The 27,127-nt window shown below is 34.8% G+C and overlaps 1 long non-coding RNA gene across 1 annotated transcript; it reads right to left on the bottom strand.

The window, feature by feature from the left end:
* Positions 1-9,465: 9,465 nt before the first annotated feature.
* On the bottom strand, positions 9,466-24,429 carry LOC145799292 (uncharacterized). The gene is made up of 2 exons (XR_014341245.1): positions 24,152-24,429; positions 9,466-10,966 (listed from the first exon to the last, which is right to left on the bottom strand). It is a non-coding gene; the product is annotated as an uncharacterized LOC145799292 (long non-coding RNA).
* Positions 24,430-27,127: the final 2,698 nt, after the last annotated feature.

Raw genomic sequence — 27,127 nt, 5'->3', positions numbered from 1 at the left:
ATGGCATGCAGCCATGTTCTTCCCAAGATTATGTTGTAAGTGGAAGGGACCTTTAACACCCAAACTCCACTTGTTTTGTCACGCTTCCTGCCCTAACTGGAAGGATGATCTTGCTGACTGGCCACTCTGGCATTGAGTTGAATCCGATCAGGGGGGACACAACTGGTGCCAAGTCTTTGTCCTCAAATTTCAGTTGCTTGAAGGTGTCGTAGTACATTATCTCACATGAGCTACCTTGGTCTATCAAAATTCGCTTGACATCGTAATCCTTGATGCGGAGAGTAACGACCAGCGCATCGTTGTGAGGACAATATATCCTTTCCAAGTCTCTGTCTGAAAAAGAGATGACATTGGTGGCCACCGTTTTTCCTTTCTTGATTGTGGGTTGTGCACTTAGAACCTCCCTTAAGTGCTCAGCCTTTTTAATCATGCCCCTGAGCTCGCATACGCGCTCAGGTTCGCATATCCCATGAATTACGTTATCACGCCTTGAGGTGGGGCGTCGATTGGCATTCCGTTCGGGTGGTTGTCATTCTGGGGGGCTGGATGCGCCCCTCCTTCAATGTATTTGTCTAGCTGACCGGCTGTCACCCATTCCTCTAGATGCTGCCTCAATGGTGTACAATTTTCTGTGCAGTGCCCCTTTTCTTTATGGAAGGTGCACCGTGATCTTTCATCGTAGTCCTTCTGAGCCTTTCCTAACTTGGCGGGCCATTTGACGAAGGGTTCATCGCGTATCCCGCTTAAAATCCGGTAGATTGGCTTTTTGAATACCGTGGTAATGGCAGTGCGGACTCTCAACCATCTTTTATCCTGGTCTTCTCCGTTGTCCCGCCTGCTTCGTCCGTTTTTGTTCGGACGTTCTACCGTGTTGACCTTTGCCGTGGTCTTTTTATCTGGTACTGCAGTCGTGCTAGACTTTGCTTTGGCATGGGCGCCATCTTCTTTTACCCGAATGTGCTGGTGCACTCTTTGCATTAAGGCCTCCATTGTGAGAGGCGGTGTCATAGTGATTGAGTCCCTTAGTCTGTTCCCGACTGGAAGGTCTCTTTTGTACTGTGCGATAGCGAGATTGGTGGGGCAGTCCCCAATCTGGTTGAAGGTCTCCCAGTAGCGGCTATTGTAGGATTTTAATGACTCTTTTTCACCCATATCGATGGAGAGCAGTTGATCAATTTCCACCGGAGTTTTGGTGTTCGTTCTGAACCTAGTAACGAATGCCTCCGCCAATTGCGCCCAGGAGGCTATGCTGCCTTCTGGAAGTTTTTCGAACCAAGTCAAGCCTAGGTCACCAAGGCTTGTGATGTAGGACAAGATTTTAAAACTTTTTGTATGTTTAGTTTTAATATTTTTGACAAATTATTTTATTAGGAATCTTGTAATTTAGTATAAATAATTTAGAATTATTAGGTTTCTTAATTTTATTATTTTAGAGTTAGATTTTGACTAGGATTTTAAATAGTTAAGAATTCTAGTTTCCTATTCTTTTAGGTCTCCTAATTTATGTTGATTTAAGTTTCCTACTTTATTTTAGAATTACTTTTCCTACAAGTATTAGATTTATGTAGGACAAGATTTTAAGACTTTTTGTATTTTTAGTTTTAATATTTTTGACAAATTATTTTATTAGGAATCTTGTAATTTAGTATAAATAATTTAGAATTATTAGGTTTCTTAATTTTATTATTTTAGAATTAGATTTTGACTAGGATTTTAAATAGTAAAGAATTCTAGTTTCCTATTCTCTTAGGTCTCCTAATTTATGTTGATTTAAGTTTCCTAATTTATTTGAGAATTACTTTTCCTACAAGTATTAGATTTAGTTTATTATAAATAGCTATGTAAGCCTCGTGGGAAAGACAATTTTTATACAACTTTTATTCATTCATTCATTCAATAATATTTCTCTTTCTTGTGGATTCAAGGTTCTATTTTTCTCGTGGATTCGAGAGCCCCTTTCGTCTACTAGAACGATATCTAGTCCCTGTGTATTCCGCTGCGTCAAGTGGTATCAAAGCATGGATTCGCCTAGCTCAATTACACAAGACAATGGAGCACACACAATCCCTATTAACGTTGATCGTAGGGTGGAAGCCATATGGGATGCGATTGAGGAACATTGGCTAGAGGTGCACGAACTTCGCAATGAGATTTGTAATCTACTTGCCGATTTGGGACTAATCGTCAACCGGAGGCAACCAACAGTTGACAACAATTGCGTCGGAGGATTCACCTGAGGCCAACCTGTTAGCTTACGTTATTTTTGTAGAAATTTCATATTTTAACAGTTCAAGTAAGCTTCAAAAAGAAGATTTTCTTGATTGGTTGCTTGATCTTGAAAATTTCTTTGAATTCATGAAGATTCCTCATGAAAAGAAGGTTATATTCGCATCTTACAAACTTGATAAAATTGCATTGAAGTGGTGGAATGGATTACAAGATTATCAAGTTTGCAAAGGTAAAGACAAAATTCATTCATGGTTAACAATGAAAAAGTTTTTAGCATCAAAATTTTACTTTCATGATCATGAAGATATATTGTCATATACAAATCAAGGTACTTTGATGGAGTCGGTAAAAATTTGCAATAAAATTGTAGTTGTGAAAGAAAAGAATTCAGATCCAAATATTATTTGTGGTGAGATTGTTTGTAAAACTAATGAAAAAGATACAAAGTCTTGTTCGAGTGTTGATAATGCATCAACACATGGTAATTTGAATATTGATGAGAAAGTTTTACAAACAAATCATAAAAATATTGAAGAAGAAGGAGATCTGATTGAACCCAGTAACAAAGAGAAAACAGAAGAAGAGATAATACAACCGCTGTGTGCAAAAAAGAAATTGGTTGATGTTACACTTGATATTCCAAAGTTGATAGTTGAAGGATCAATTGAATCTGAGATGGTGCAACATCAAGAGAGCATGCAAGTTCTACACAAAGTAAATTTGGTTGATTTTCTTGGTATAGAGCAATTTAATTTGATTTTCAATGCTTGTCTAATTAATTTTGTCAACCAGTTGAAGCATATAGAGAAGAACCTTCAGAAAGAAAACTTTCCTATATACAACTTTTGGAAGAGGGGCAAGCAACTGAAAAATTCAAAATATCTGTTTATTTGGCATGGAATATGGCAGATCTCTAATATGAACTCGAGGGCGAGTTCTTTCAAAGAAGAGGAGACTGATGTAGGACAAGATTTTAAGACTTTTTGTATTTTTAGTTTTAATATTTTTGACAAATTATTTTATTAGGAATCTTGTAATTTAGTATAAATAATTTAGAATTATTAGGTTTCTTAATTGTATTATTTTAGAATTAGATTTTGACTAGGATTTTAAATAGTTAAGAATTCTAGTTTCCTATTCTCTTAGATCTCCTAATTTATGTTGATTTAAGTTTCCTAGTTTATTTTAGAATTACTTTTCCTACAAGTATTAGATTTAGTTTATTATAAATAGCTATGTAAGCCTCATGGCAAAGACAATTTTTATACAACTTTTATTCATTCATTCAATAATATTTCTCTTCCTTGTGGATTCAAGGTTCTATTTTTCTCGTGGATTCGAGAGCCCCTTTCGTCTACTAGAACGATATCGAGTCCCCGTGTATTCCACTGCGTCAGCTTGATGGGAAGAGGATACACATTAAAGCTTCGTTCCGTCGGTGTACTGCCATAACCTGACGAAAGTGGCTTAGGTGCATGTAAGGGTCTGTCTTCCCTTCATACGTGGTAAATTTAGGCTGAATGAAGCCTGAGGGTAATGGTGCGTTCTCAATTGCCGGAATGAACGGCGAGCTATGGAGTCTTGCCAACGCTTTATCTGTTGGTTCGTAGGTAAGGTGTGGTACTAGCATTCCAACCTCGACGCTTCCACGCGTCCGATGAGCCAACCGCCGAAGGATTGAAACTCTGTGCGGGTCGCGTACCTTGGCATCCTCCTTCTGTCGCGCCCTTTCTTCAAGCACGGTCCGTAAGTCGGACGATTTAGGCAACTTCGTTTGCCTGGATGATGTTTGGTGCGTGTGTGAGGGCCGATAGGTACTTCCCTCAGTGTAAGACCTCAATGATCTCGTTCTCTCAGACCTAGAGTAATGAGTTCTGGAAGTCCTTGTTTGAGTGTCACCTGTCCTGAGGCTTCTACTCTTTGCTTGCGATGGCGTGGTATGCCTATCACAATCTTCAGAGTGGCGATGAGGCGTATTGCCTTTGCGCCCCTCTTTCGTCGCCACTTCTTTTCCTTTGATCTGGCGCTTCATGGTCTCCATGTCCACCGCCATCTTTCTTATCAGTTCATGTTGCTCTTTTACGCGATCCTCCAAAGCTTGAGGGTCGATTCTTCGCCTTTGCCTTTCAGGACTTTGTGAGTGAGAGCGACGGGGGCTGTTGTTCCGCCTCCCCCTTGTATCCCTCTGGGGATTCTGTCGCTGGGGCTCTAAGTTTGCCATAGGAGGGATAGAGGACAATCCTTCGCGCCTCCCACCCCCTCTGGGGTTTGTCCGTCGATGGTGGACTGTGGCAAATCTTCGTTGTGCGCCATTCAACGAGGAAAACTTGATCAAGAGGTTTTGTTCGTTCTGTTTGTTTCCACAGACGGCGCCAATTGTACGGGAAAGAAATAAACCTTCTCGTATAATCCTGTTGATCAAGATTGCGCTCCTCCGTACGATGTCGCTTTACTCCCTCAAAACACAAACGTGAGCTAGCCGGCGGGTGTGTGCCGGATACCTCTCCGATGCCTAAGTCAGCAAAAACAAACAAATAAACAAAAAGCTCTGTGTATTCGAGAATCAAAGTTGTGTGTTACCTCTCCATAGGTGATGTTATGAGCTTTTATAGGTTCCGTGTGGCACAATCCTAATAGGACTTTACTCCTCCATGTAAAGTCCTCCTAGGAATCACATTCCTGAAAGATAATGCTTATCCTTCAACACCCTCCTCACTGCTTGAACCAAGTGAGACGGTTTTACCATGGTCGGACTCCAATATGACCGAGGTAGGCATGGCTATGCTAAGACGCAGATTAGACCGAACTATAGCTAGTTTGGTTATTCCTTTCACTGCTCTTACCTCGGTTTCTTATGTACAAACCATGATGTGATCAGACCGAGCTAACAAACAGCAAGGTTCTGACCGAGATAACAACGATAAGCCATGACCGGGCTAACTTTGAGTACGGTGACCGGGCTATAAGCAAAGCTTCTCTAGACTGGACTAACTTCACGGTTCTTTCGGACTGGGATAACAATAATGCTTACCAGGACCGGGCTAACTACAAGCCCTCTTTTATCCAGCCCTTCTTACTGTGGCCCAAAGAATGGCCCATTTACCCATCTCGGCCCATTTACCCATCTCGGCCCAATTTAGGTATAAATTACCCTCTCACTAATAATCTGTTAACATCTTATCTTTGGTACAATACCAGTCGTCAACCTAAGCACTAATCCTTATTTAAGAAAACACAACAAAACCAATGATGATTAATGTTCTTCAAAGATATCTTAGATAAACATATAACATTATATAAACACACACATGTAGTGAGATCATCGAATAAAGAGAAGAATAGAGAAAAAGTAAGAGAAAAACATTGAAAATTTTTTAGCTGCCTATTTGTGGAACAAACAAGAAAATCTATTTAAATCAAATACATCTTTAGATCAAAACTATTGAAGCCAAATACCTGAGAACTAAAAAATATAAAACAACCATACCTGAGAGAAACATAACCCTAGATCAGATCCAAATCATCCAAACCAAGATCGAGCCATCGTTTATGGAAGAGATGAGAGCCTAGATCGCCGATGAAAATTGAAACCTAAGCAAGAGTTTATGTAAATGGAACACAGATCCAGATCGTTACTGTGTAGTGATGAAAATCTTCAAATCTTGAGTGCACTCACAGTAAGTCTAGATCAGGCTCGATGAAAAACAAGCCCTATAATGAAAATCAAAACCCTAATCAAATGTAAATACAATAATTTTCAATAATAAATTTGAACATATATGAAAACTAGTATCAAATACAAGATTGCTACCATGAAAGCTTTGTATCTCAAGTGAACTCAACAACTCCAAATCAAGAGCGATTGGATACCCGAATCCATGAAAAACGAAGACCTAGATCGGTAATGATTAAGGGAAATCGAAAAATCTCAAAGGAAAATATCAAATCCTAAGACCTAGTGCACAAATCGAAATCGAGATCTAGATTGAACAAGAAACTGTTGAGATTAGAAGCATCAATATCTCTGTAGATCTATAAACTCCAGGAAGTCTTCATTGCTGGTTGCATCCACGGTTCCTTAGGGCTAGTGAGAGAGAACCATTTTAGAGAGAGAGAGAGAGAGAGCCATTTGGAAATGTTTGAATAGATATGGAGTTAAGTCTTTGTGAAGTTAAACAGACTTATCTCATTGAGACCATCAAAGGACATTATTATCACGCTTTGAAAAAAGTGTTTGTCATTGAGGGGTGTTTTGGAAAGTTGGTAAAAAATAAACTTTTAGCTTTTTATCAAGCTTTATAGTTTTTTGGAAAGTGATTTGAGAAGTTGGTAAAAAGTTAATTTTTTGCTTTTTAGTTTAATATTTATTTATGATGTCAAATCAAATTAAAATGATCAAAATACTCTTACCCAACATAAGAATTTTATTTTTTTTTCATAGGCCCTAATTTGTAATTTTACACTTGCGTTTTTAGCACTTGCTAAACTAATTTTTTGGCCTTTTTGGCACTTGCCTTTTTGGACATTTTGTGAAAACGAAGACCTAGTTACTGGAATTAGAAAATATAAAAGAAAGAGATGCTGGGTCAAATTGAAGTGTGAAAACATTGCGTTTGTTTGGTTGGTGCTGGACTCCTGGCCATGCCCATTTTTTGGATATTTTATAGTTATTGTTACTGGCAGTTCAGTCTATTATGCTTTCTTTGCCAAGATCCTATGCTCGTTTGCCACGTATCCCATGGCATCCCACTTGAATTGATCACCTGCTGCATTTGTGGATAGTTGGGATTGAATTCTTGCAAGACATGTTGTATCTGGTCCTCCATATGTCACCATTAACCCCATATATATAGGTCATGTAGTTATTTCCTAGAATTTAGGAGTTAGCCAAAATATTGGGTAGTTTCCCATCATAGGAGCAAACATATAACAACTGACTCATTTAAAAAAAAAAAAGACACGTGGCCCGCTGGTTGAAGAACATATTTCTCCCTACTTATTATGAATAAGAGAAAACAACTTTGGCTAATTATAATTTGAAGATTTTCAATGAAAATCGACTCAAACTAAACCAAGTTTTACAGATGAACATTGAGGTTTTACAATGCAAGTATTGATAGAACAACTGGGCATATTTTCTATGTAATCTTAACATGGTTCCTTCATATTTTTAAGTCTTTTAAAATAATGTTTGGATCTTAAATTTGTAGGGAGAGGGAAAAAAAAGAAGAAGAAGAAGATAAAGTGTAAGAATATAAGTTAAATTTTTTACTTTTCATTTCTTTTCCCTTCTCAAATCAATGATTCAAATACAGATGCAAGTGAGAAAAATACTTCTATCCACTATAAATTTTGGGATTTTGGGTTGTAGCCCCTTTTTTAAAGTTTTATTGTCAAAAGAATATGCGACGAAGTTTTGAAGCATGAAGGACAATGCACACCTCATTTACCAAATACTCTAATTGTTTAATTTTATTTTTAAAGGAGTAAATTCTATTTTTACACACTTAATTATCTCAATACACATCTTTTTTTAGTATACACACCTATTAATTTGATTATTAATTAATTTTCTCAATTCACACACTAAAAATTATAATTATACTATTCACTCATAACCATTGTACACACATCACTTAATTCTCATTTCCACACACTTGTTGATTAACCCTATTTCCACATTTACAGACCCACCCAAGTGAAGTGAAGACACTTTTCCTCTATTTTTTTTTTTTGATCAGCAAAGAAAAATTTCATTAACAGCATGAAATTAAGGTACAGGAAGATGACATGCATCGAGAGAGATTCGGAAAGTACAAATTACCCCTACTACTGCTACTCGCATCCATACAACCAACCCCTTGGCCTCACTTTTTTTTTTTTAAACAAGAGTTAAGAAGGACTTAACTAAAAAAAAATAAAATACATGAATCCCCGCAAAATTAACCCACGCAACCCAAAACCAAAACCCCACACTAAGTCAACAAACCACACACTACTATTAAATATTTTATACACCGCTGCTGCTGTACTCCCAATTATAGCCATCACCTATGCTGCCCAAAAAGTCACCCCTGCTGCTGTACTCCCCGAAACAAACCACACACTGCTCCATAGCCATCACCTATGCTGCCCAAAAAGTCACCCCTGCTGCTATACTCCCTATAACAAACCACACACTGCTCCAAACCACACACTCGCATCCATATTTTATACACAGCTATACTCCATAGCCATCACCTCTGCCACGTTAGTAGCATGCTCAACCACACCCTCGTTACAATTTCCCATACCTGCCACATCTCACAGCTACGGTCTACCTTGCTTCTCCCCCACACTCTCCACGCTCCATGGCAAGAAATTTGAACAACCTCTGTGCAGGCCGGTCCAACACCAACCTGCTGGTAGTTGTGCCTGAACGCATCCATATTTTTTAAACAACCATGGCGGAAGCTACCTTGGCCAAAGCCAACGCCGACCTCCTGCTGATCCATATTTTTTAAACAACCATGACACCTCCACTCCTATGGTCGGAACAACCCAACGCCGACCTCCTGCTGATCCTACTCCACCGCAGAAACACACCCACTGCTGATACTACTCCACTGCTGATTCTACTCCAAAGCCGGACACACCCACTACTTAAACTACTCGCACCGCTGATACTTCTCCACTGCTGATACAGCTCTAACAACCCAAAGCTAGACACACCCACTATGCCGACCTCCTCTTAATCAAGACAACCGCTGAGACACAACCACACATCTGGACGCCGTTCACCCCTCAAACTCCCATACTCACAGTAGCGCTCGAATGAAATCCTACACAGATCTGGATCATCTTCAACACTAGTGCTTCCCCCCGAAACACACCGAAACACCTCCAAAGATCTGAACGGAGAACACCCCTCAAACTTCCACTCGCAAAGAAGCGCCCGAATGAACATCCTAACCAGATCTGGTTCATCCTCTTTTCCGACCCAGTGAACATCCATAACGTTCACCAAAACACCCCAACAAACCAAGCAAAATCTACAGCAACCCAGTGGGAAAATAATGGGGGAATCAAGTTTATTAAAAGGAAGACTAACAAGCAAACACAAAAACAGAACTGGGCCAGCCGACCTCCATAGCCGAAGGCGGCGGCCGGCCGGCCCAAACTGAGGCCTGGGAAGGAGGTTTTTAGAGAGAGAAAGAGAAAGTTTCAAAAATCAATAGGTTTCGTATGTGTATGCACTTTTCCTCTATTAAAGACCTCTACTGAAGACCTTATTGAATCTCCACTGAAAACCCTCCAAATTTGGCTTGAGCCACATGTCAGCCATTACCCGTGAGGAAATGTTCCACAGTAAATCAAGGCCCTTCAACAATCCATGCTTTGCCTTTTTTTTCCTGTTGTTGCTACTGCCTTTCCCAGTCCATAAGCCACCAGCCATTGCATGGCAGTCAGTCTTTGCTTCTCAATATCCCACTCATTCCTCTTCCATGTACTCCTCACTTTCAAACCTCCCACATGCAAATTTGCCACTTTGAACCTCTTTTCCTTATCATTGTTCCCAGAATTGCTACCTATTCAATATATCAATGCTATCACAGGCCCACCAACTGCTTCATATATCCTTAGAGGATCTCTCAATTGAACAACCACTGATATTGTGGTAACCGTTTCTGAATCCCCAGCTTCATTACCAAAATTTGTGTTGCTGCTATTTTTAATCCAATCCTCAAGTGGAAATGTAGATTCCAGTGGATGTTCCACAGGAAATGCTCAATTGAAGACGCACACTAGGGTTCAGTTATTTTTTAGTCAAAAGGTCTACACTGAGATTTTTTTTTTTTTTAATTTTAAAAGATATGTACAGAGAATATTTTTATATAATATTGTGGGTGTTGGTGGATGTCCATTATGGTTATTTTAATTTAGGAAATAATTGTCATTAAAATAATATTTCATTAAGTGTATGTATTGAGATAATTAAATGTGTGGAAATAGAATTTGCCCTCCTTTATAAAATAAGATTTTTGTTTACTGTAAAATTCCTTCTAAAAAAACATATAGTGCAATTTCATTGTACAAACTAATGTTAAATAGTGAAAATAGTAACATTTTACTATATTAACCTTAGCTTGGATACTGAAATTCGACCAGCACCATTACAAATCACTGCAATGATCACAATACTTTTTGATATCAATTTTTTTTTAATGATTTTGTATATAAAATAAATAAATAAACAATACCCAAAATTGATTAAAAAATCAACTTACTCTAAAAAATACCAAATTAGTCGTAGATGATTAATGATTAATTTTAAAATTAGTAAAAATCCATTATTAATTTAAAAAATTACAATTGTACTATTAAAAATTAAAATTGATAAAACTAAATTTTATAAAATTAAAAATTAGAATTTCTAAATATTGTAAAATAAAAATTAGAATTCTAAAAATTAGTCTTTCAATTAATTTTAATCATGAACTTAGATAAAAATGAAAAAAAAATCTCGTACAATAAAATTTCACTCCGACTTTACCGCAAAATAAAATTCAAAAAATTTGACTTGCATGAATGAAATATAGAGAAATATAGACACTGCCATTTTTCATCTTTCTTTAAATCGGTGCATATCATCTTCTTTCTTGCATCTCACTCTCCCTTTCTCTTCAATGACGGCTGTTTGTGTATTCCTCCACAAGATGCTCGGCTTTAATCACAGTTGTTTCTGTTTCGTTTGTTTCTAAAAATAAGAAGAAAGAGCTTCAAATAATATGTTACCCTAATAAAATAGAAAGGGTGAAGTTGTAAATAAGAAGAAGGTTGTGCAGTAATTATGTCCCTATGGCATGAAAAATCAATTTTAAAAGATTTTATTCATTAAAAACAGTTAAAACTCAGTTTGGTTAGATAAAAAATACAGGAAAGTGAAAGAAAACTAAAAATAAATTTTTGGAGAGGTTTACATGTAAATTCAAATATGTGGACTTATTATCTAACACGTTCTATGATAATTAATGATATTTTTCATCAAACATTATTAAAAAACGTTACTAATTATTAATTTTTAACGACAATTAAGAAATTTTATCACAAAAATATTACTAATTATAAGTTTTAGCCACAATTTAAAAAAATTTCACAAAAAAAGGCATTAATTCTCAGCTTTTAGCAATAGTCTGAAAAATTCGTCACAGAAAAATGCCACTAATTGTAAGTTTTAGCGACAATTTATAAAAATAATGACAAAAAAAGTCTCTAATTATCAATTTTTAGCAACATTTACAAAAAATTATCACAAAAAATTATTTTTAGCGACGATTTAAAAAATATGATATGCACCGAATTAAGTCTAACTATTAAGACTTATTGGTAGTTTATCCAAATATGTTTGTGTTTAGATAAAGAATCCTAAAAAGTAATGGAAACTAAAGTTTGTTGTACAATTCAAATTAAATTATTAGTTATGATTCCTTGCAAAATATACAGGAAAATATATATTTTTTCACAAAACTTGACAATGATTATTTTGTTTTCCTCTTTGCGCATATTTCTCTCCACAACTTCCTATTATGCAGTGATTATATTTTTTTCCATCATTTTCCTGCAAAAATTTCCATCTATTCTAATGATGCAAGGAAATAATTTTTTTTCTCTTTTATTTCACTCCACTTTCTATCATCCCGTTTCTTTCTAAACAAACGAAGCCTAAGGAACCTTTCAAAAAATTATGTTTGAGGGACTTGGGCCAAATTTCTAATAATTTCTTTGAGCTTGGAGGTGTTAAGAGTTTATTTTAATTATTGTTATTTCTTTGAATAAGTCTATGTTGTCCTATTCTTCTGGGAGTCAGTTGTAGTGTCCTAAGTTTTAGGAGTATTCTATTATCTTGGAAGTCTGTTAGTCATGGATCAAGATTAGTTCTATATTATTTGCTAAGTTTGTTTTGTATATTCTATTTAAAGTTGCTTTAAGTCAATGAATAAACAGAGAAGTTCAGCAACATTCTTCTTTCAGTTGCTTTCTGTTTTTCTCATATTTTGGTATCAGAGCTACCAAGAAATTCTCCTTAGAAGCAGCAGTCTTCTTACTATCAGTAGTAATCATTCATGGCTGACAAGGTAGTCGATAACTATGTCCAGCCAGCTATTCCTCGCTTCGATGGTCACTATGATCACTAGAGCATGTTGATGGAGAATTTTCTAAGATCTAAAGAATATTGGACACTCGTAGCAACCGGTTTGTGGAATCGGAAACTGGAGCAGTTTTGTCAAAAGCACAGCAGAAGAGACTCGATAAACAAAGGCTGAAGGATCTCAAGGTGAAAAATTACTTATTTCAGGCAATTGATCGTACAATTCTGGAGACCATTCTCCGAAAAGAAACTTCCAAGCAGATATGGGACTCAATGAAGAAGAAATATCAAAGCACATTGAAGGTCAAGCGCTCCTAACTCCAAGCACTTCGCCAAGAATTCGAGACCCTTCAAATGAAATCTGGTGAGAGTGTTTCAGATTATTTTTCAAGGACAATGGCGATTGCAAATAAGATGCGGATCCATGGTAATTAGATACAAGATGTTATCATCGTGGAAAAGATTCTTTGCTCTATGACTACGAAATTTGATTACATAGTCTGTTCAATTGAGAAGTCCAAGGACATTGATGAACTATCGGTTGATGAGTATCAGAGTTCGTTGCAAGTCCATGAGCAAAAACTCAACCGTAGTACCACAGAGGAGCAAGCCTTGAAGGTTTCAACCAATGGTGAATCTTCAGCAACAAGAGGATCCGGTCGAGGTAGAGGATGAGGCCGCGGACGAGGTAGGGGAAGAGAAAGTCGTGATGGCAGACCCATAAATAACAAAGAGGACAACCACACTCCAAATTCAAGAAGCAGAGGTAGGGAGCATTACAATCAGCAGTCAACTAATCATGAAGCAAAATGGGACAAATCAAATATTGAGTACTACCGTTGCCACAGGTATGGACATTATAAGTCTGAATGCCGTACTAATTTACACAAAGAAAAAAGGGAAAAGTCCAATTTTGTAGAGAGAGAAGAAGAAGCCACTCTTCTAATGGCGTGTCATACCATGGAAGGGAATCAGCAGAATTTATGGTATCTAGACACAGGTTGCAGTAATCATATGTGTGGAAGTAAGTCAATTTTTACAAACTTGGATGAATCTTTTCGAACTTCTATAAAGTTTGGTGACAATTCTATAATTTCGGTTACGGGAAAAGGTGATATTCACATTCAAACTAGAGATAATTCTACTCAGATTATTTCTAGTGTTTTTCATGTGCCAGAATTGAGAAGCAACTTGCTTAGTGTGGGTCAACTTCAAGAGAAAGGTTACACAATCACAATCAAAGATGGTGTCTGTTTAATTAATGATCCCAAAAGAGGTGCAATTGCTCATGTCAAGATGACTGCAAATCGAATGTTTCCATTACATATCAAGTATGATACTCAGTCTTGCTTCTCTGCCAACGTGAAAGACTCAACATGGCTATGGCATCTTCGCTATGGTCATTTGAATTTTAATGGGTTAAAGACCCTATATGAGAAAGAGATGGTAACAGGCCTTCCAAAAATTAATCCTCCTAAGCAAATCTGTGAAGAGTGTGTTGTTGGTAAGCAGCATCGTGATCACTTTCCAAAATGGAATGCATGAAGAGCTACAAAAACGCTGGAGCTGGTCCATTCTGATATTTGCGGGCCCATAAATTCGACATCCAATGGTAATAAGAGGTATTTTATTACATTCATTGACGATTATAGTCGGAAAACATGGGTATATTTTTTGCAGCAAAAATCTGAAGCTTTCTTAGCATTTAAAAGTTATAAGACCCTGGTTGAGAAAGAAGTTGGGAGAGCTATTCAAATTCTTTGAACCGATCGTAGTGGAGAATACAATTCACGAGAATTTGCAAATTTTTGTGAAGAACATGGAATCAAAAGGCAACTTACAGCAGCCTATACACCACAACAAAATGGTGTGTTCGAAAGGAAAGATCGTACAATCTTAAACATGGTGCGAAGTATGTTGGCAAAGAGAAGCGTTCCAAAGAGTTTTTGGCCTGAAGCAGTCAATTGGGGAGTTCACATATTGAATAGAAGTCCCACACTAGCTATTCGAAACATGACACCTGAAGAAGCATGGGCTGGGCGTAGACCATTCGTTGATCATTTTAGAATTTTCGGATGTATAGTATATGCTCACATTCCTGATAAAAAAAAAGAAGCTTGATGACAAAGCAGAAAAATGTATTTTTCTTGGTGTTAGTGAATATTCAAAGGCCTATAAGTTGTATAATCCCATCACCAAGAAGATTGTTGTCGGCCGCGATGCAGTGTTTGATGAAGAAAGGTCATGGATATGGGTTGTTGATGACTCAGAGCAGCAGTAGATTCCAACAAATTTTGATGGAAATAATGAAGAAAGTAATCAGCCTTCAAATGATCATAGGCAGCAGCAATCAGACTCCATCCCCACCAATCCACAAAGTCCAGAAACAACAATATCTAGTGATATGCTCCCATCAAATTCAGCAGGAGAACATCCTGATGCTTCAACCGGATCGTGATCTCAACGCACTAAAAGGAGGCCAGCATGGATGCAAGATTATGAGGTAAGTGGATTTGATCAAACAATTGATCCACTCACGCACTTTGCTCTATTTAAAAATTGTGATCCTATAATATTTCAAGATGCTGTCAAAGAAACAAAGTGGCAGAAAGCCATGGATGTGGAAATCAATGCCATAGAGAAGAATGACACATGAGAGTTAATAGATCTTCCAAAAGGGAAAAAGACAATAGATGTCAAGTGGGTCTACAAAACTAAGTTAAATGAAAAGGGAGAAGTGGACAAGCACAGAGCATGTTTAGTGGCAAAAGGGTATAAGCAAGAGTTTGGGGTGGATTACAAAGAGGTGTTTGCTCCAGTTGCAAGATTAGATACTATCAGGTTGGTGCTTTCCATTGCTACACAAAATTCGTGGCCTATCTTGCAGTTAGACGTGAAGTCAGCTTTTCTACATGGCGAATTACAAGAAGTGTATGTGAATCAACCTCCCAGGTATATGAAGCAAGGAAATGAGCAAAAAGTTTATAAGCTAAAGAAGACATTTTATGGATTGAAACAAGCACCCAGAGCTTGATACAGTCGTGTAGATGCTTATTTTGCTAGAGAAGGCTTTCATAAATGTCCATATGAGCATACACTTTTTACAAAGCTTGGAGAATGTGGAAAAATTCTTATTGTATGCTTATATGTGGGTGACCTGATTTACACAGGTAATGATAATGCCATGTTTGATAGTTTTAAACAATCTATGATGACTGAGTTTGATATGACAGATTTGGGGTTGATGCACTACTTTCTCGGCATCGAAGTAGTACAGTCATTAGTTTTGATTTTTGTTTCTCAGAAGAAATATGTCCAAAAAGTCTTGAACAGGTTTCATATGAAGGATTGCAATTCAGTTGGAACCCCAATAGCACCTGATTTGAAGCTCGAAAAGAAGTCAGATGTAAATAAGGTAAATGCCACTCTTTATAAGCAAATTGTGGGAAGTCTAATGTATTTGACTTCAACCGGGCCTGATATAATGCATGCTGTCAGCCTAATCAGTCGCTATATGGAGAATCCAACAGAGCTTCATCTCTTAGCAGCAAAAAGAATATTTCGTTACTTGCAAGGTACAAAGGATTTTGGTATTTTCTATAAAAGGGGAGCACAATCTGGTCTATTTTGTTACACTGATAGTGATTATGCGGGGGATCCTGATGATAGAAGAAGCACTTCAGGTCACGTGTTTATGATAAGGATAGGGGTTGTTCCATGGTCATCCAAAAAACAGCAAATTGTGACTCTATCAACAACTGAAGCTGAATTTGTTGCAGCAGCGTCATGTTCATGTCAAGCTATTTGGCTAAGAAGGTTAATTGAAGCACTCCACTACCAGCAGCAAGGTCCAACATTGATTTATTGTGATAATGTTTCTGCAATCAAGCCTTCCAAAAATCCAGTTTTACATGGGAGGAGCAAGCATATAGATGTGAGATATCATTTCTTGCGTGATCTCTGTAAGGATGGTATCATTGATTTAATTTTCTATAGAAGTGAAGATCAAGCTGCAGATATTTTCACCAAGCCTCTCAAGCTACTTGTGTTTGTGAAGTTGAGGCAAATGTTGGGAATTTGTTCGTTGAAGGATGTTGTTTGAGGGAAGAGGAGACCACTGTCATGCAGAAGCTGGAGCTTATTTTCTCTTTTAACTGATGTCTAAAAGATACTCAGTTTAAGGGAGGGTGTTAAGAGTTTATTTTAATTATTGTTATTTTTTTGAATAAGTCTATGTTGTCCTGTTCTTCTGGGAGTCAGTTGTAGTGTCCTAAGTTTTAGGGGTATTCTATTATCTTGGAAGTCTGTTAGTCATGGATCAAGATTAGTTCCATATTATCCACTAACTTTGTTTTGTATATTCTATTTAAAGTTGCTTTCAGTCAATGAATAAACAGAGAGGTTCAGCAACATTCTTCTTTCAATTGCTTTCTGTTTTTCTCACAGGGGGCTGTTCTCCCACTGGGCCTAGTTACTATAGCCCAGATCAAATTAAACACAAATCATCATTAATCATTAAGATCAGTTTGATGTAAGTCTGGACCATAGAACTAAAACAAAGACCTATTCTAATGAATTATCTCAAAGCCTTGCAATGACCTCTAAGCTTTCACATTTTGCCTATATAATTTTATTAAATTTAATATTTTTTCCTGCATGCATAAATCATCTTTATAATGGTATCACTTGATTTACTTTATTTATGATCCACATTATTCCCCCTTACAATTGGGAAGATGGGAATAAAGGAATGAGAAGATGCATGGTGCATCCAAACTCGAACTCACACTCGGTAAAGAAAGGTCACACCAACAACCTAATTTTCAGTTGGTCCTATACAATCAGTATCACATGAATGGATAAGAAAAAATTATAAAATTTATTAATTTGCATAAAATTATTCTTTATTCTTTGTAGAGCAAATGAGATTAAACTAATAGTCTCTCAAGATACCTCAATGGGTTGATCTAGTGGTTTAAAGTATGGGATCTAGGGGTGTGCTCTTTTTAAGGTTTCAAATTCAAAATTTCTTAGGTGTAAATAGTTTCTTGAGCCTAGTCCATATAAAGCCTTGACTTTAATTAGGACTCTCATAAATGGATTGTGGGATCGTCTCCCAGTAAATGGGCCGGATACAAAATTATAAAAAAAAAAAAAAAAAAAAAAAAAAAGAAAGAAAAAAAGAAAAAAGAAGAAGAAGCTATATATATATATATATAGAAGAAAACAAGAACATATACTTCCTATTGTACCTGTGCTCTAAAGCACAACAGGTTCTGTCTTTTGGGTCAACGCGATGCCGTTGGATGCTCTAAGAAGTGCATGATATTAGATTCAATGCTTATTTTGTTTGGATTATGAATTAATGAAATTGTTCAGTCAAAAATATAAATTATTATTTTGAAGAATAATATATTTTTATTTATTTTTATCTATGTTGCTAGATCATCGATCATTGAAAAAGTCACTTGACAAGTCATTAGAAAAGTCACCTGATGTGGCTGGCGGCTGGTGGTGATAGTCGTGATTTGTATAAATAGATAATACATAAACAAATAAGTGAAAATAGTGGACATATAGGTGATACATAAATAAATATGTTGTTGAGATTCAACACAATATCTAGAGTTTTCCACATCATTGGAAAATCTAGAAGATTTTGGAAAATTCTAAAAAAATTTAGAAGATTGTAGAATATCGTAGAAGAATCTGAAATATTAGATCAAATTTAAATAAATGTAGAACATTCTGGATGGTTCTAAAGTATTCTAAAGAAGTACAGAAAAATATTCCACTAATGTACTAGAATGATTTAGAAAATTCTAAAATATATTTGAAGGATGAGACTATCTTAGAATATTTTAGAAGCCTAATCATAGCCCTTAAATCATATTAATACTAGCCATTTATTTAGGAGGTGGATGGCTACAATAAAAAAAAAAATTAAAATAAATAAATTCTCATTTGGGAAGCCTGACAAGTGAAATAAAAAAGAGAGTGATTCTAAATGAAGTGTCCTAAGTCGTTTTGTTGTATAATTTCTTTTGAGTGTGAGTAAAAGTCAAAAATTCTATTCACACAATACATTTACTCTTTAATATCTTTCATTTGAGATCCCCCCTAATTTTAACAAAAGATTAAAAAAAATAATAATAATTTGATTATCTCTTTAGACCCATTACACTTCAATCCTTACTTTTTTTTTTCCTTTCTTGTTTCTTCTTCTCTATTATATAAGGCTTTAAAAAGTAAGAATCATAATATTTTGATTATAAAAGAAATGAGTGGACAAACAAATGGTGATGAGGACAAACAAAAAAGTGAAATGGTGAGGTTTTTTTTCTTTATTTTTTATGTTTTCGTTTCGTTTTTGAACAAGACTATTTGACTTTTGTCCGGTGAACTAGAACCGGACAAAATCAAATAGTTTGGAATCACACTACCGAGCAAAAGATACATATTCAATAATCCACTACTAAACAAAAAATATTAGTTTAGTAACCTACTGTCGAACAAAAAGTACATGTCAGGTAATTCACTACTAAACATTTTCAATTTCATTTCTTTGATTTTTTTTTTAAAAAACTTTTTTTGGCTTGCATGATTATGATTCTATTCATTGCAGTAAGGTTAGTAGTACATTGTTAATGATTTGTTAGATTTATCTGCTTCTTGGTCATTTAGTATCTCCAAAAACAAGTAATTCGATTCGTTTTTATCACCTATGCGCTAATAGATGGGAGAAAGTATATATCATCCGAATTGATCAATTTCATACACTTGCCAACCCTAATATAGCAACTACCAAAACTATCAAAATAGATGAATTGTGATGACATCTTAATGTGTTTTTATAGATGTTTGTATTGACAAATTTGAAGATATTTGTATTGACAAATTTTATGCATGTTTTTATAGATGTTTGTATATTCCATATTTTTGTAAATGCTTGATGTTTTAAAGAAAGTGAATCTATAAGCATGCGGCAACAGATGGCTGAACAAATCTAGTTTGTTTAACATAACACTGGAATAATCCAAATTGTTTGGCAATGTCTAATCGAACAGGCCCATCATAAATTTAGAAAAAAAAAAATGATGTTTTAAGAAAAGTGAATCTGCAAACGTGAGGTAACAGATGGCTGGACAAATATAGCTTGTTTGGAAACGTAACACCAGAGTAATTCAAAAGGAATATGTGTAATTATAAAGGGTGTGATGGGGCTTTTAATTATTTTTTAATGGCGTAATGAGAAGGTAAGTGTCATGAGATAAAATTGTGATGTAAGTAAAATTTCCCGTAAAAGTCTCATATATTTGCGTACACTATTATTGTGTACATGTATGCAACATAGGTGGCACATGGACGAAATTGTTGACATATAAATAAATAGATAACAATAATATAATTTTTCAAATTATTATCATTCTTATTAAAGTTAAAGCTACTGCCTTAAAAGTTTCAAAATTAAGGGATGGTTTGGCATCCCCTATATAATTCATCTTTTCATTTTTTTATCTTTTTTCCATCACCTCACATCTCTATTTTTCTACACATCTTTTCGTAAAAAGGCAAAAAAATATACTTATTTAAATCATCCCAAATAACCCCTAAATTTATGATTTGAATGCCGAGAAAAAAAACTTAACATTATTAATGTGATTTGCTCTAAAATAAAATAAAATATTCTACGTACATTACTATGAATCACTTATGTATTATATGCATTTACTTTTGGGAAATAAAAAATAACAATATTCTAATAAATATTAATATAAAAATATAATTAATCTCATTTGAGTTTTCTAAAATTGACAAAAAATACACTTTTCTTACATTACATTTCAAATTTTTACGGGATAAAAGTTGATCAAGTAAGGTACATTTGAATGGGGCTGAATCATTTTTTTTTTAAGGATAAATTATACAAATAGTTTCTTAGTTTACAAGATGCATTAGTTTGGTCCCTATTGTCTCAATTTGTTCGATTTTGTCCCTTATTTTAATGGATTGTGTCATTTTAGTCCAATAAATAACGATTGTTAAGTTTGGTAGACGAGAAATCAAACTATGTGTCAATTTGATCTCTGTAGTTTACACAATGTGTCAATTTAGTTATGGTCAAAATCGATCAAATTAAAACAATATAGACTAAATTGACACATTGTATAAACTATAGGGACCAAATTGATACATTGTGTAAACTACAAGAATCAAATTGACACATTGTGTAGACTTTTTGTCCACAAAACTTAACAACTGTTATTTATTGGACTAAAATGACATAATCTGTTAAATTAAGGGGCAAAATCGAGCAAATTGAAATAATATGGACCAAATTAACACATTGTGTAAACTACATAGACCATTTGTATAATTTACCCCTTTTTTTTAATGATATATATATATATATATATATTTTAATAATGTGTAAATACCACAACATCACAAACACACACATATTCTCTCTCTCTCTCTCTCTCTCTCTCTCTCTCTCTCTCTCTCTCTCTTCAAACCCTATATCCAGGGTTTCAAATAATCGCCTGAGCGAACCTCTTCTGTCGCCGCCGCCACTATTCTCCTACTCTTGGACCCTTTCCCTTACTGCGAAAACATGGAGGTCTTGAAGTTGTAGACTCGTCGAGGCACATAGATTGCCGACTCTACAATTACTATTTGATGAAAACCACACTAAGATCACAGACGAAACCACTATGGCCTCGAAGCAACTCATTGCCACCACTCTCCACTATACTTCCTTTCTTCTGTGACAACCCTGATTCGTAATTAGCTAATTATTTGTGATTAAGAATGCCTAATAAGTAATTAAGATGAAATCATGTGTTAATTGTGGATTTCATGTATTATTTGTGATTATATCTGTCTGACGTAGGAATATATGTTTGAATTGCCGTTTCGATATGCGAATTGAAGGTCTTATCGGCATCTGAACATGAAATTGCCTAGGTTTACGTGCTATTTGGGATTTTTAAAATTTTATGATAAGTTTAATTAGAAACTAACTTGGAATTAGATAATGATAATAAATTAATGAAGCTAATGGCAACTAATTAGTCTAAGCTTGATCGAGCCTATATAAGGCTAAGATAATTCTTGCAAACACTCATATATACACCCATTCATCCTTGAGTCTCCAAAAAAGATAGAGTGTGAGGAGGTTGAATCCAAGCTTAGAGGGAAAAAATTGCAAGGCAATTAAAGGAAATTGGTGGAATTAGACAAGAATTGCTAGAACTCAAGGGAATTAAGGTTTCTAGGTAAGAGTTCAATTCTCATTTTATGACATTAGGCTCATTTACATGCAACTAAGTACGCTCTTGTTGGCATCATAAATAAATAAATTTTATTAGTTATTATTTATATAATTGCAGGTTATGTGACACTTTTTTACTCATTTGGAGATTATGAGAAGTTATAAAGTATTAAACACATGTACAAAGATGATGAAAGACAAAGTGGAGAATATGAAGCATGAATTGGAGGTTAAAAGAAGTTATGGAGACATGGAGATAAAGTAGAAGATTATGGAGTGTGAAATGTGGAAGATGGAATAATATGATAGTTATTAAGTAGCTTTTTCCTACAAATGTTTGTCTATAAATAGTCATTCATGGCTACATTGTAAAAGGGCAAGAACTCAAATAAGAAATAATTGATTTATATTTTTCTTGTCATTTATATTTCATGCGTTTAATTCTCTGCACTTTATTTTATGCACTTAATCATCTTTCTCCGTCTCCCTTCTCCTTTTAATTTTTTTTTTCTCTACACTTGGCAATTTTGAAGTCCTCTTCATTAAAGCAAAAGAACCGTCAACACAATCATATGATAATTGGCTTAAATTTAATCTGAAAAGATTTTTTAATTTTTGTTGGCACGCTCGTATTTATAGTATTTTCCTTCGCAGGGAAAATAAACCAACAGCTTTTCTGTTAATTTTGTTTAACTGAAATAGAGGGAAGCTTGAGATTGATATTAAAATATTAGAATTTAAATTGATACAATTAAAAGTTTAGGATTTACTTTGTTATAAGGATTAAATTTTTGGTTTTTTTTTTTTTCCCTCGAATACAAAAAAGAACACAAGCTAAGCAGTACCAAATAGCACTGCATTAACCCACAGCAGAACATAGAGTTAAACCTTTGTTATTTAAATAACAATAATAATTTTTAATATTTTATTTTATTTAAAAATTACTCTTTTGCTTTTTATAGTGTAAAATTACTAATTAAACTTTTGTAATTGACTTTTCCCAGTATGATTTTATTAATTTTAATTTTTTTTCCCCTGCAAAAGTAACTATTACCAAAATTGTTAATATTAGTACATTTAGAGAGCATGCCTACAACATATCCTTTCATTTATTACCAATGTGGAATTCTATAGATTTTTACCAAAAATCTCAATATCTGTGGTGAATCTCTCATTTATACTAAATAAAAAAATGAACAAAATTAAACCGAATTATATGATCAGTTGTGATTTCTCAACTACAAAATCACAAGGTTCGATTTAATGCCAAATTTCTCATAAACTCGTACCGAGCCAAACCGAATTACTTAACAGCGAGACACCCTAGTGCAGTAGGGAAAAAAAAAAAAAAACAGATTAAAAACGAAGAAGACAGACAAACAAACAGGCTGAAGCCAGAAAACAAAGAGTACAGAGAGTTGGCCAGGGACCAACTAGAGCAAGAACACAAAGAATAGATAACAATATGAACAGGAAAATCCCTAGGGAGAAGAACACCCAGTTACAATTTCAGTCTCCATAACTTGAGCCGCCTGACATTGTCGATTGAGAACATGAAATGGTTAAGTGTAAAGCACCCATCTTCCACCCTAGCCTTGACCCAAGATGTGACACTAAAATTGAGGCATTTCTCACAAAATCCATAAATTCCACACAAAAGCAAAAAACAAAGGATTCCCATATCTGTTTTATTAGCTTCATATAACCAGAACTAAACCACCATTCGATTAACTAACTTACGATGCACAATCTGCAGTGCAGGGAGGATCCTGACAAAAGCTCTTTTGTCCAAAACGCCACCACCATTTTGCAAGCAAAGCTTTATTCTTAAGAGCAAGAATCCTCTAGAGTGATTTTTTCCTAAAGTTTCCTAAAGTGCTACAGTGTATAGTTGAGATTTACTGGCAAGTTACATCAATTTTTCTGATGTGACTTGCCAGTAAATCTCAACCACATAATATAGCACTCTAGGAAATTTTAGGAAAATTTCACTCTAGAGGATCCTTGGTGTATTCTTAATTCTAATTGGAACAATACCCAAACTCCTTCCCAGATGTGGTTGTTTCCCAATTAACTAGATGTAATTTCTTCTTTAAAATGACAAGCCTTTCATTACTACCTTAATACAAGTCTGTAAAATAAACAAGTTATGGGACCTTCATAAGATTGAGGACTAAGGCATTGGTTTAAATAGCCTAATGGTAAGGCCTGCCCTACCCACAACCATAATTCCTAGAAGGGGGACGAATAGAGTTGACTCAACCATTGAACTATTCGGGTTAGTTTAAGATTTTTATTTCATTTTACACTATGAACAAAGCAACAACATGTAATAAATAGCAAGATATATGCCAAGCTTGGTAGGGTGAGTTTGTGACCGAGCGGGACTTTTTAAGGTGATTGGTTGTTAGTCCGAGCTACCTTGTATAGGAAGGTGTACTATTCTTTCAACTTAAAATAAAAAAAGTGAAAATAAAAATCAAGATATAGAGTTTCGATTCGAGTGGAGAATATATTACCTTGTGGCACTCAATTGTATATTTGTCCAAGCTACAAAGAGAGGATGTTAACAATCAAGTTGGTAGAGCTCACTAGAATCAACATATTCTGGGTTGAATCCTTCCAGCTCTGATTTCAGAATCATTAGCTCCACACGCTTCCAGTTGTTTTGACAAAGCCTCTTCACTGGCCATAGAACTGACATTACTAATACACAATTCACTAGTTTGTAGCAACACCTTTGCAGAGGTTTGCTCATTTTAATTTACTCTTTTGGGTTCTCAAAAAATGTCTACTTACTTGTAAGCCTTATATATATATATATATACTCTATTGGTAAGGTTATACATACAAAATAATCGCATGTGGTAGGACCTACCTTAATAAACACATATGAAGTCTACTTTGCTTAGGAAGAAAGTAATTGTAAACTAGTGGAGTGCAAACGAGATATATCCCCAAGTATAGGGGTCCTTCAACAATATACGCTCTAAAAAAGGACGGTTGCAAGTTGTGACATTTTATTGTGTTAATATCATAAAGTGTCGCAACTAAACTATTTTTAGTTGTAACTAAAGGGATCACAATGAATCATAACCAAGCATCACTTGAACTGTAATTAAACATCTCTAGTCATAATCAAAATAACAACTATATGAGTTATAATCAATACCATGTGGAGTCATATATAACCAAATATCACAAAAATTGTAACTAGGGCATATGTTAAGCCTTTTTTTGGATGTGTATTATAGAAATTTTCCTAACATTCCATTTAGATGGGATGATTCGGTGAGAAATGATAAGACATGAAACTCTTTTTTCATATTTAGTTTGTAAGTTAATTGAGAAACGGTGATAAATTGTGAGAAATAGTAAGAAGAGAAATTCCCTTACAGTGTGTTTGGTTGGGAGATTTGGGGATGAATTTTGAAAAGAAAAGAGAAAAGGTATGTGAAAGTAGATGACTTATACGTATATTTTATTTACATTCCATATACCTTTTTCTTTTCTATTTCCAAATTTTTTCTCAAATCCACCAATCAAACATTACTATGAAGATGGTTAAAAACTGACTTTTTGAAAAAACGTGTAAAAAATGTGAGAGATGACGTGACTTAAAATGAGTTAAAAGCTAGAAGATGACTTTTAACCATATTTCCAAAATAAGTTTATTTTATTTCTCATAAAAAGTGATGAGATTTTGTGTGAAACATTGATTGATTGTAAAATATTTATAATATCAAAATTTTCAAGGGAAAAAAAAAAAAAAAAAAAAAACTTGCTCATATTCTTCCATCACAAGTTTTGCTTTCTTATTCATCCAAACATGATACTGAGAAAATACACAATCATTTTTTTTCTTTTATTTTCTCGCCTAAATGAGATAACAATATCCCCCCCCCATCCTATAATCCAAACAAAGTGTAAGTGCTAAGAATTGTATTCTCCATTAATTTAGCACACAATACTACTGTGAAATTTAAAATAATCATAACAGTATTTTAAATGATTTAGAGGTGAAAGAATTGAAGCAGTTTAGATCTCATAGAAATTATCTTATCTTGAAATATTTTAAGAAATTAAAAAAACCGTGACAAATCTATCAATTCAGGTGGCAATTTACATGAATTCCTAATTTGTTTCCTCAATAGCCTAAATTAACAATAGTGGAAAAGCATAGTAGTGTGATACATTAATTATTTAATTAATATTAACAAACCAAACACGTAATTAGACGAAGTGCAAAGAGAATGATAGCAATCAAACAACAACAGGTGCGAACACTCCTTTCGCATGCAATAACCAATCTTTGGATTAATTGACACGGATTTAATAAATATGATATCAAAATGGAAAACTATATTTATACATAAAATATATAATATTTTTTTTTATAAGAATAATATAATTTTTGTAAATAAATTCATGTGTATGAATATTCTGTTTGAGTTGAGTTTCTCTTAAATTCAAATTTATTATTGTTTATAAAATAATATCATTTTTGTAAATAAGTTCACACATAATTGGTTATAAAATTAATCATAAAATCATGTGTTGCATAAGTTTTTGTAGTTGATTTGTGTCTGATTTTTCTCTTAACATTTCTTTTGGCCGGGATACATAATAATGAAGATTTTTTTTTTGTGTTCCTATCAAGAAAGATGTGCAATTATGAGGTTTTGTTTTTATAATGACAAATTATTATTTTTTTTTCCATACTATTTAAAATTTTATTTTATGAGATTTTTTATTCATTTTGATAGAGACAGGTTATGAGGAATATAATAATGATAAACTAGTTTGTTTTGATATGAATGAAAAATTGATTTTGAGATCCATAAAACAAACTGAGTAAGAGGAAAATATAAGATACAGCTTAACTCAAATTTACATTTTTCAACTGTATTCATTAAAAGTCAAAAAAGTCCATCACAATCTTCATAATCACAAAAATATCATTATTATATCATTCTAAATAAATTTTATTTATACAAAATTTCGTATATTTAGCATTTTGCTTACTGAGGATAATTTATGTAAATTGGGCTGAGCTGAGTGCAACTGTTGAAATGGACCGAGCTAGGTCCAATCTCTTAGATGTTGGGCCGAACTACGGGCCGAGGTAATGAAGCTTGGTCCTTTATCCCAACAGTTCGGTCAGAGATAGGCTACCAGTGGCTTGGTCTGGCTGTCCTGGACCGTGGTATCGAAGGAAAGAGGACCGAGGTGTATGATAGCTCTACAGGGCGTCGTCTAAATAGTAAAGACTTACGGTGTTGCCTAAAGTAGCACCGAGCTGTGTGAGCACAGTTGAGTCTGGCATAGGGCACGACCATGCTAGCTCGGTTGAGGTGCTACCAAACCGAGGTAAAGGGTTTAAGTCATCTCACTTGGTTGGTAGTGAGTAGGATGTTATCAGGATAGACATTATCCTTGGGAGTGTGATTCCTATGCAGACTCTGCTAAACAGAGTTGAAGTCCTACTAGGATTG

The sequence above is a fragment of the Camellia sinensis genome, chromosome 1 (genome assembly GCF_055761805.1).
Source record: "Camellia sinensis isolate YWXY chromosome 1, ASM5576180v1, whole genome shotgun sequence".
Classification (NCBI taxonomy): Eukaryota; Viridiplantae; Streptophyta; class Magnoliopsida; order Ericales; family Theaceae; genus Camellia; species Camellia sinensis.
Note: the sequence above shows the minus strand (reverse complement) of the source record. Positions and strands in the feature narration are given on the sequence as shown.